Consider the following 11,637-nt stretch of genomic DNA (forward strand, 5'->3'; position numbering starts at 1 on the left):
TACTTCGTCAACCTGGCTGCTACGTGACCAAGCAGCATGCGAAATGAATATGGATAATGTTTTAGATTTTCTCTAAATAATAAAACACATATTGGGAAATAGAACATGATTGTACAAAAAAAAAAAGAAAAAAAAGTATGTATTACATAATCAGCAGAGGACACATTTTGCACTTGGCAAAGTTGCATCCTACATTAAAAAATTCACAATACACATATTCAGCGTAAATTTTTATCTGAAAAAAATTAAATCAGAATTCACTAAAAATTGTATCTGTATGGGCACACTAAATATCTAAGACTGAACAGAGTCAATGAGTTAATATACATTCTACTTAACATTTTTTTTTCATACTATTTGCCATTTCCCGCGTTTGCGAGGCAGCGTTAAGAACAGAGGACTGAACCTTTGAGGGAGTATCCTCACTGAGCCCCCTTCTCTGTTTCTACTTTTGGAAAATTAAAAACGAGAGGGGAGGATTTCCAGGCCCCCACTCCCTTCCCTTTTAGTCGCCTTCTATGACACGCAGGGAATACGTGGGAAGTATTCTTTCTCCCCTAACCCTAGGGATATATAATAAATATATATATATATATATATATATATATATATATATATATATATATATATATATATATATATATATATATATATATATATATTCCATGTGTGGCGAGGTGGCGATGGGAATAAATAAAGGCAGACAGTGTGAATTGTGTGCATGGGTATATATGTATGTGTCTGTGTGTGTATATATATGTGTACATTGAGATGTATAGGTATATATATTTGCGTGTGTGGACGTGTATGTATATACATTGTGTATGGGGGTGGGTTAGGCCATTTCTTTCGTCTGTTTCCTTGCGCTACCTCGCAAACGCGGGAGACAGTGACAAAGCAAAATAAATAAATAAATATATATATATATATATATATATATATGGTTTCAGAAGTGGTAGAGGATGTGTGGATCAGGTGTTTGCTTTGAAGAATGTATGTGAGAAATACTTAGAAAAGCAAATGGATTTGTATGTAGCATTTATGGATCTGGAGAAGGCATATGATAGAGTTGATAGAGATGCTCTGTGGAAGGTATTAAGAAAATATGGTGTGGGAGGCAAGTTGTTTGACGCAGTGAAAAGTTTTGATCGAGGATGTAAGGCATGTGTACGTGTAGGAAGAGAGGAAAGTGATTGGTTCACAGTGAATGTAGGTTTGCGGCAGGGGTGTGTGATGTCTCCATGGTTGTTTAATTTGTTTATGGATGGGGTTGTTAGGGAGGTGAATGCAAGAGTTTTGGAAAGAGGGGCAAGTATGAAGTCTGTTGTGGATGAGAGAGCTTGGGAAGTGAGTCAGTTCTTGTTTGCTGATGATACAGCGCTGGTGGCTGATTCATGTGAGAAACTGCAGAAGCTGGTGACTGAGTTTGGTAAAGTGTGTGAAAGAAGAAAGTTAAGAGTAAATGTGAATAAGAGCAAGGTTATTAGGTACAGTAGGGTTGAGGGTCAAGTCAATTGGGAGGTAAGTTGAATGGAGAAAAACTGGAGGAAGTAAAGTGTTTTAGATATCTGGGAGTGGATCTGGCAGCGGATGGAACCATGGAAGCGGAAGTGGATCATAGGGTGGGGGAGGGGGAGAAAATCCTGGGAGCCTTGAAGAATGTGTGGAAGTTGAGAACATTATCTCGGAAAGCAGAAATGGGTATGTTTGAAGGAATGGTGGTTCCAACAATGTTGTATGGTTGCAAGGCGTGGGCTATGGATAGAGTTGTGCGCAGGAGGGTGGATGTGCTGGAAATGAGATGTTTGAGGACAATGTGTGGTGTGAGGTGGTTTGATTGAGTAAGTAACGTAAGGGTAACAGAGATGTGTGGAAATAAAAAGAGCGTGGTTGAGAGAGCAGAAGAGGGTGTTTTGAAATGGTTTGGGCACATGGAGAGAATGAATGAGGAAAGAGTGACCAAGAGGATATATGTGTCGGAGGTGGAGGGAATGAGGAGAAGTGGGAGACCAAATTGGAGGTGGAAAGATGGAGTGAAAAAGATTTTGTGTGATCGGGGCCTGAACATGCAGGAGGGTGAAAGGAGGGCAAGGAATAGAGTGAATTGGATCGATGTGGTATACCGGGGTTGACGTGCTGTCAGTGGATTGAATCAGGGTATGTGAAGCGTCTGGGGTAAACCATGGAAAGCTGTGTAGGTATGTATATTTGCGTGTGTGGACGTGTATGTATATACATGTGTATGGGGGTGGGTTGGGCCATTTCTTTCGTCTGCTTCCTTGCGCTACCTCGCAAATGCGGGAGACCGGAAAAAAAAAAAAAAAAAAAAAAAAAAAAAATCGTACTATTCGCCATTTCCCGCATTAGCGAGGTAGTGTTAAGAATGGAGGACTGGGCCTTTGAGGGAATATCCTCACCTGGCCCCCTTTGTTCCTTCTTTTGGAAAATTAAAAAAAAATGAGAGGGGAAGATTTCCAGCCACCCACTCCCTCCCCTTTTAGTCGCCTTCTACGACATGCAGGGAATATGTGGGAAGTATTCTTTCTCCCCTATCCCCAGGGATAATATATATATATATATATATATATATATATATATATATATATATATATATATATATTTTTTTTTTTTTTTTTTTTAATACTTTGTCGCTGTCTCCCGCGTTTGCGAGGTAGCGCAAGGAAACAGACGAAAGAAATGGCCTAACCCCCCCCATACACATGTACATACACACGTCCACACACGCAAATATACATACCTACACAGCTTTCCTTGGTTTACCCCGGACGCTTCACATGCCTTGATTCAATCCACTGACAGCACGTCAACCCCTGTATACCACTTCGCTCCAATTCACTCTATTCCTTGCCCTCCTTTCACCCTCCTGCATGTTCAGGCCCCGATCACACAAAATCCTTTTCACTCCATCTTTCCACCTCCAATTTGGTCTCCCTCTTCTCCTCGTTCCCTCCACCTCCGACACATATATCCTCTTGGTCAATCTTTCCTCACTCATTCTCTCCATGTGCCCAAACCATTTCAAAACACCCTCTTCTGCTCTCTCAACCACGCTCTTTTTATTTCCACACATCTCTCTTACCCTTATGTTACTTACTCGATCAAACCACCTCACACCACACATTGTCCTCAAACATCTCATTTCCAGCACATCCATCCTCCTGCGCACAACTCTATCCATAGCCCACGCCTCGCAACCATACAACATTGTTGGAACTACTATTCCTTCAAACATACCCATTTTTGCTTTCCGGGATAATGTTCTCGACTTCCACACATTTTTCAAGGCTCCCAAAATTTTCGCCCCCTCCCCCACCCTATGATCCACTTCCGCTTCCATGGTTCCATCCGCTGACAGATCCACTCCCAGATATCTAAAACACTTCACTTCCTCCAGTTTTTCTCCATTCAAACTCACCTCCCAATTGACTTGACCCTCAACCCTACTGTACCTAATAACCTTGCTCTTATTCACATTTACTCTTAACTTTCTTCTTCCACACACTTTACCAAACTCCGTCACCAGCTTCTGCAGTTTCTCACATGAATCCGCCACCAGCGCTGTATCATCAGCGAACAACAACTGACTCACTTCCCAAGCTCTCTCATCCCCAACAGACTTCATACTTTTTTTTTGCTTTGTCGCTGTCTCCCGCGTTTGCGAGGTAGGGCAAGGAAACAGACGAAAGAAATGGCCCAACCCACCCCCATACACATGTATATACATACACGTCCACACACACAAATATACATACCTACACAGCTTTCCATGGTTTACCCCAGATGCTTCACATGCCCTGATTCAATCCACTGACAGCACGTCAACCCCAGTATACCACATCGATCCAATTCACTCTATTCCTTGCCCTCCTTTCACCCTCCTGCATGTTCAGGCCCCGATCACACAAAATCTTTTTCACTCCATCTTTCCACCTCCAATTTGGTCTCCCACTTCTCCTCGTTCCCTCCACCTCCGACACATATATCCTCTTGGTCAATCTTTCCTCACTCATTCTCTCCATGTGCCCAAACCATTTCAAAACACCCTCTTCTGCTCTCTCAACCGCGCTCTTTTTATTTCCACACATCTCTCTTACCCTTACGTTACTTACTCGATCAAACCACCTCACACCACACATTGTCCTCAAACATCTCATTTCCAGCACATCCACCCTCCTGCACACAACTCTATCCATAGCCCACGCCTCGCAACCATACAACATTGTTGGAACCACTATTCCTTCAAACATACCCATTTTTGCTTTCTGAGATAATGTTCTCGACTTTCACACATTCTTCAAGGCTCCCAGGATTTTCGCCCCCTCCCCCACCCTATGATTCACTTCCGCTTCCATGGTTCCATCCGCTGCCAGATCCACTCCCAGATATCTAAAACACTTTACTTCCTCCAGTTTTTCTCCATTCAACTTACCTCCCAATTGACTTGACCCTCAACCCTACTGTACCTAATAACCTTGCTCTTATTCACATTTACTCTTAACTTTCTTCTTTCACACACTTTACCAAACTCAGTCACCAGCTTCTGCAGTTTCTCACATGAATCAGCCACCAGCGCTGTATCATCAGCGTACAACAACTGAGTCACTTCCCAAGCTCTCTCATCCACAACAGACTTCATACTTGCCCCTCTTTCCAAAACTCTTGCATTCACCTCCCTAACAACCCCATCCATAAACAAATTAAACAACCATGGAGACATCACACACCCCTGCCGCAAACCTACATTCACTGTGAACCAATCACTTTCCTCTCTTCCTACACGTACACATGCCTTACATCCTCGATCAAAACTTTTCACTGCGTCAAACAACTTGCCTCCCACACCATATTTTCTTAATACCTTCCACAGAGCATCTCTATCAACTCTATCATATGCCTTTTCCAGATCCATAAATGCTACATACAAATCCATTTGCTTTTCTAAGTATTTCGCACATACATTCTTCAAAGCAAACACCTGATCCACACATCCTCTACCACTTCTGAAACCACACTGTACATGCCTTCAACCTCTCAATCAATACCCTCCCATATAATTTACCAGGAATACTCAACAAACTTATACCTCTGTAATTTGAGCACTCACTCTTATCCCCTTTGCCTTTGTACAATGGCACTATGCACGCATTCCGCCAATCCTTGTAGACTCAGATTGGGGTGTCTAAATGTGTGTGGATGTAACCAAGATGTGAAAAAAGGAGAAATAGGTAGTATGTTTGAGGAAAGGAACCTGGATGTTTTGGCTCTGAGTGAAACGAAGCTCAAGGGTAAAGGGGAAGAGTGGTTTGGGAATGTCTTGGGAGTAAAGTCAAGGGTTAGTGAGGGGACAAGAGCAAGGGAAGGAGTAGCAGTACTCCTGAAACAGGAGTTGTGGGAGTACGTGATAGAATGTAAGAAAGTAAATTCTCGAATAATATGGGTAAAACTGAAAGTTGATGGAGAGAGATGGGTGATTATTGGTGCATATGCACCTGGGCATGAGAAGAAAGATCATGAGAGGCAAGTGTTTTGGGAGCAGCTGAATGAGTGTGTTAGTGGTTTTGATGCACGAGACTGATGGGTGATTTGAATGCAAAGGTGAGTAATGTGGCAGTTGAGGGAATAATTGGTATACATGGGGTGTTCGGTGTTGTAAATGGAAATGGTGAAGAGCTTGTAGATTTATGTGGTGAAAAAGGACTGGTGATTGGGAATACCTGGTTTAAAAAGCGAGATATACATAAGTATACTTATGTAAGTAGGAGAGATGGCCAGAGAGCGTTATTGGATTACGTGTTAATTGACAGGCGCGCGAAAGAGAGACTTTTGTATGTTAATGTGCTGAGAGGTGCAACTGGAGGGATGTCTGATCATTATCTTGTGGAGGCTAAGGTGAAGATTTGTATGGGTTTTCAGAAAAGAAGAGTGAATGTTGGGGTGAAGAGGGTGGTGAGAGTAAGTGAGCTTGGGAAGGAGACTTGTGTGAGGAAGTACCAGGAGAGACTGAGTACAGAATGGAAATAGGTGAGAACAATGGAAGTAAGGGGAGTGGGTGGAGGAATGGGATGTATTTAGGGAATCAGTGATGGATTGTGCAAAAGATGCTTGTGGCATGAGAAGCATGGGAGGTGGGTTGATTAGAAAGGGTAGTGAGTGGTGGGATGAAGTAAGATTATTAGTGAAAGAGAAGAGAGAGGCATTTGGACAATTTTTGCAGGGAAAAAATGCAATTGAGTGGGAGATGTATAAAAGAAAGAGACAGGAGGTCAAGAGAAAGGTGCAAGAGGTGAAAAAGAGGGCAAATGAGAGTTGGGGTGAGAGAGTATCATTAAATTTTAGGGAGAATAAAAAGATGTTCTGGAAGGAGGTAAATAAAGTGTGTAAGATAAGGGAGCAAATGGGAACTTCAGTGAAGGGCGCTAATGGGGAGGTGATAACAAGTAGTGGTGATGTGAGAAGGAGATGGAGTAAGTATTTTGAAGGTTTGTTGAATGTGTTTGATGATAGAGTGGCAGATATAGGGTGTTTTGGTCGAGGTGGTGTGCAAAGTGAGAGGGTTAGGGAAAATGATTTGGTAAACAGAGAAGAGGTAGTAAAAGCTTTGCGGAAGATGAAAGCCGGCAAGGCAGCAGGTTTGGATGGTATTGCAGTGGAATCTATTAAAAAAGGGGGTGACTGTATTGTGGACTGGTTGGTAAGGTTATTTAATGTATGTATGACTCATGGTGAGGTGCCTGAGGATTAATGATTCATACAATACAAACAACTATCTGATTCTGCTAGCCTTGAGACGTTTGTCATATTTCTTTTGTCATCTTTTTTAACAAATTTCTGGGTGATAATATTCACATTGCTTGCATATATATTTTTTGATCAATTATACTCATGTTCATCACAGTGCCTCTACAGTATTTTCTGCATGTACTGTTACCCTTCACCATATCTGCTGCCGTCCCATCATTTTTTTCAGTCTTCTTACCCGTCATCCTTAAGCTTTGTTCTTGTGGTTTTACTACTTGAAATTTCATGCCTATTAATGTCTTTTATATGACTCAATCAAATTTTCTCCACATTTACTCAACTCTTGTGTTTTTATTAACATTTTCACATTTCTCTTGTCCATATTCAGTTGCAAGTAAAATGAAGGGAAGACAATGGGAAAACAAGATGACCAGAAAAAATGACAAAAATACGTGGATATTACATGCAAATGGAGGAAGAGAACTTAATGGATTCTATGAAGTTAAATATAAGAAAATCTGTCAAATTCATTTTCATCTGAATGATCTTTTTCCTTTCTTGCCTATTTTGAACACTTAGCATGTCTCTCCTTTTTGTTTGCATCTTTTACAGTGCCACAAATAACCACTTCATAGTAATTTTTTCCCCATTCCACATTCTATGCAACTCACATTACCTGCATTTGCTACATTTCGTATGAAGACAATTATAAATTTTTCATACCATAATGAGATAGCTGGTAAATGGGGAGTGCCTGGAGGAAATGAGAATGGAAGCTATTTTGTGGATATTTGTGCTGAGAGAGGTTTATTCCTTGCAAACACCTTTTTCCAGCAAACGATGATCCACAGATATACATGGATGAGGAATGTTATAAGGGAGTAGCAAAAGGCTTTGATTGACTATGTGGCAGTGGTTGAAAGATTGAGAACAGCTGTGCTGCATGCTAGAGCTGAGAGGATTCTTTGAAGACAGACCATTTTGCAGTTCTTGTGTTGGATGAGGATCAGGGAGAAATGGAGGTATGGTGTAAGGAAGAATGGACAGGTAAAAGTGTTGGCAAGCAAGGTGAATCAGGAAAAGTACAGGGAAAAATATGAAAGGAAGGTAACTGATGGCTTAGATGGAAGTGCAGAGAATGTAGGAATGCAGTTATATGTGAATGAGGTGTTAAAAATGCTCAGAAAAATACTGGTAAAGGCTGTAGAAGCAACAGTTGGACACAAAGTGGTGAGAACTGGAATAAAAAGGGCAATGCATGGTGGACAGAAGAGATTAGAAATGCTGTGGAAGAGAAGAAAAAGGCATATGGTAGAAAGCTCAATAGGAATATACCAGTGGAAGTTCAGCAAAGGACGAGGGAAGAATACAAAATATCTAAATGGAATGTTAAGATGCTGTTAAGAAAGAGTAGATGAAGATTTTGGAAGAAAGTTAAGTGAAAAGTTTTGGGATAATAAGAAACTAAACTGGAAGGAGGTGAAAAAGGAAAGAGGTGGATGTAAGAGTTGAAATGATGATGCAAGAAGGAAAGGGAATTGCTGATTCAAAAGGAGAAAGTACAAAAAAGATGGAAAGAGTAATTTGAAGAACTGATGAATATGGGAGAAGGGGAGGGAGCAGTTGTTACATGCATGAGTATGGCAGAGGGCCTATAGCAAAGAGGAAGAAGGGCAATAATGAGGCTGTAGGTAGAAAAGGCACCTGAGGGAGGGAAGAGGATACAAGCACAGGGGCCTATAGCAAAGAGGGAGAAGGGCAATAACGAGGCTGTAGGTAGAAAAGGCACCTGGATTGGATGGGATTATGGCTGAAATGCTGAAGTATGAGGAGAAAGTGTGATAGAGTGGATGCATCTTACATGTAATTTAGCATGGAAACAGGAGGTCCTTTATTCAAAGGAAAAAGTGCAAAGGATGTATGTAATAATTATAGGAGAATTAGTCGGTTAGGTATACCAGGAAAAGTGTATGTAAAAATACTAACTGATAGAGTGATGGATGTGACTGAATTCAGTATAAGTAAAGAGCAAAGGGTTTTTAGGAAAGGAGGGGGATGAGTGGATCAGATTTTTGTTGTAAAGATGATCATGGAAAAGTATTTAGCAAATGGTAAGAAGTTGTATATGGCTTTTATGGATCTGGAGAAAGTGTATGACAGAGTCAAGTGGAATGCTTTGTGAGATGTGTTAAAGATATATGGTATTGAGGGAAAACTATTGGATGTACGTGTAAAAGCCTTCTATAAAGGAGCAAATGCATTTGTAAGAGTGGATGGAGAGCTGAGTGAAAGTTCAGGGATACATGTAGGTGTGAGGCAAGGCTGTGTGATGTCACCATGGCTTTTCAATATATATATATATATTTTTTTTTGCTTTGTCGCTGTCTCCCGCGTTTGCAAGGTAGCGCAAGGAAACAGACGAAAGAAATGGCCCAACCCACCCCCATACACATGTATATACATACACGTCCACACATGCAAATATACATACCTACACAGCTTTCCATGGTTTACCCCAGACGCTTCACATGCCCTGATTTAATCCACTGACAGCACGTCAAACCCGGTATACCACATCGATCCAATTCACTCTATTCCTTGCCCTCCTTTCATCCTCCTGCATGTTCAGGTCCTGATCACACAAAATCTTTTTCACTCCATCTTTCCACCTCCAATTTGGTCTCCCACTTCTCCTCGTTCCCTCCACCTCCGACACATATATCCTCTTGGTCAATCTTTCCTCACTCATTCTCTCCATGTGCCCAAACCATTTCAAAACACCCTCTTCTGCTCTCTCAACTACGCTCTTTTTATTTCCACACATCTCTCTTACCCTTACGTTACTTACTCGATCAAACCAGCTCACACCACACATTGTCCTCAAACATCTCATTTCCAGCACATCCACCCTCCTGTGCACAACTCTATCCATAACCCACGCCTCGCAACCATACAACATTGTTGGAACCACTATTCCTTCAAACATACCCATTTTTGCTTTTCGAGATAATGTTCTCGACTTCCACACATTCTTCAAGGCTCCTAGGATTTTTGCCCCCTCCCCCACCCTATGATCCACTTCCGCTTCCATGGTTCCATCCGCTGCCAGATCCACTCCCAGATATCTAAAACACTTTACTTCCTCCAGTTTTTCTCCATTCAAACTTACCTCCCAATTGACTTGACCCTCAACCCTACTGTACCTAATAACCTTGCTCTTATTCACATTTACTCTTAACTTTCTTCTTTCACACACTTTACCAAACTCAGTCACCAGCTTCTGCAGTTTCTCACATGAATCAGCCACCAGCGCTGTATCATCAGCGAACAACAACTGACTCACTTCCCAAGCTCTCTCATCCCCAACAAACTTCATACTTGCCCCTCTTTCCAAAACTCTTGCATTTACCTCCCTAACAACCTCATCCATAAACAAATTAATATATATATATTATCCCTGGGGATAGGGGAGAAAGAATACTTCCCACGTATTACCTGCGTGTCGTAGAAGGCGACTAAAAGGGAAGGGAGCGGGTGGCTGGAAATCCTCCCCTTTCGTTTTTTTTTTTAATTTTCCAAAAGAAGGAACAGAGAAGGGGGCCAGGTGAGGATATTCCCTCTAAGGCCCAGTCCTCTGTTGATAACGCTACCTCGCTAATGCGGGAAATGGCGAATAGTACGAAAGAAAAAAAAAGAAAAAGATATATATATATATATATATATATATATATATATATATATATATATATATATATATATATATATATATATATATATATTAGTTATTAGGTACTGGAGGGATGTCTGATCATTATCTTGTGGAGGCTAAGGTGAAGATTTGTATGGGTTTTCAGAAAAGAAGAGTGAATGTTGGGGTGAAGAGGGTGGTGAGAGTAAGCGAGCTTGGGAAGGAGACTTGTGTGAGGAAGTACCAGGAGAGACTGAGTACAGAATGGAAATAGGCGAGAACAATGGAAGTAATGGGAGTGGGGGAGGAATGGGATGTATGTAGGGAATCAGTGATGGATTGCGCAAAAGATGCTTGTGGCATGAGAAGCGTGGGAGGTGGGTTGATTAGAAAGGGTAGTGAGTGTTGGGATGAAGAAGTAAGATTATTAGTGAAAGAGAAGAGAGAGGCATTTGGACGATTTTTGCAGGGAAAAAATGCAATTGAGTGGGAAATGTATAAAAGAAAGAGACAGGAGGTCAAGAGAAAGGTGCAAGAGGTGAAAAAGAGGGCAAATGTGAGTTGGGGTGAGAGAGTATCATTAAATTTTAGGGAAAATAAAAAGATGTTCTGGAAGGAGGTAAATAAAGTGCATAAGACAAGGTAGCAAACGGGAACTTCAGTGAAGGGCGCTAATGGGGAGGTGATAACAAGTAGTGGTGATGTGAGAAGGAGATGGAGTGAGTATTTTGAAGGTTTGTTGAATGTGTTTGATGATAGAGTGGCAGATATAGGGTGCCTTGGTCGAGGTGGTGTGCAAAGTGAGAGGGTTGGGGAAAATGATTTGGTAAACAAAGAAGAGGTAGTAAAAGCTTTGCAGAAGATGAAAGCCGGCAAGGCAGCAGGTTTGGATGGTATTGCAGTGGAATTTATTAAAAAAAAAAGGGTGACTGTATTGTTGACTGGTTGGTAAGGATATTTAATGTATGTATGACTCATGATTGTTGACTGGTTGGTAAGGTTATTTAATGTATGTATGACTCATGGTCAGGTGCCTGAGGATTGGCGGAATGCGTGCATAGTGCCATTGTACAAAGGCAAAGGGGATAAGAGTGAGTGCTCAAACTACAGAGGTATAAGTTTGTTGAGTATTCCTGGTAAATTATATGGGAGGGTATTGATTGAGAGGGTGAAGGCATGTACAGAGCATC

At 41.4% G+C, this 11,637-nt stretch overlaps 1 protein-coding gene across 1 annotated transcript in view; it reads right to left on the minus strand.

The window, feature by feature from the left end:
- The window catches only part of LOC139748269 (ecto-NOX disulfide-thiol exchanger 1), a 217,819-nt gene that overhangs the window by 25,950 nt on the left and 180,232 nt on the right, over positions 1 to 11,637 (minus strand). The gene's annotated exons all lie outside the window — the stretch shown is intronic.

This window comes from Panulirus ornatus, chromosome 73, assembly GCF_036320965.1.
Source record: "Panulirus ornatus isolate Po-2019 chromosome 73, ASM3632096v1, whole genome shotgun sequence".
Lineage (NCBI taxonomy): Eukaryota > Metazoa > Arthropoda > Malacostraca > Decapoda > Palinuridae > Panulirus > Panulirus ornatus.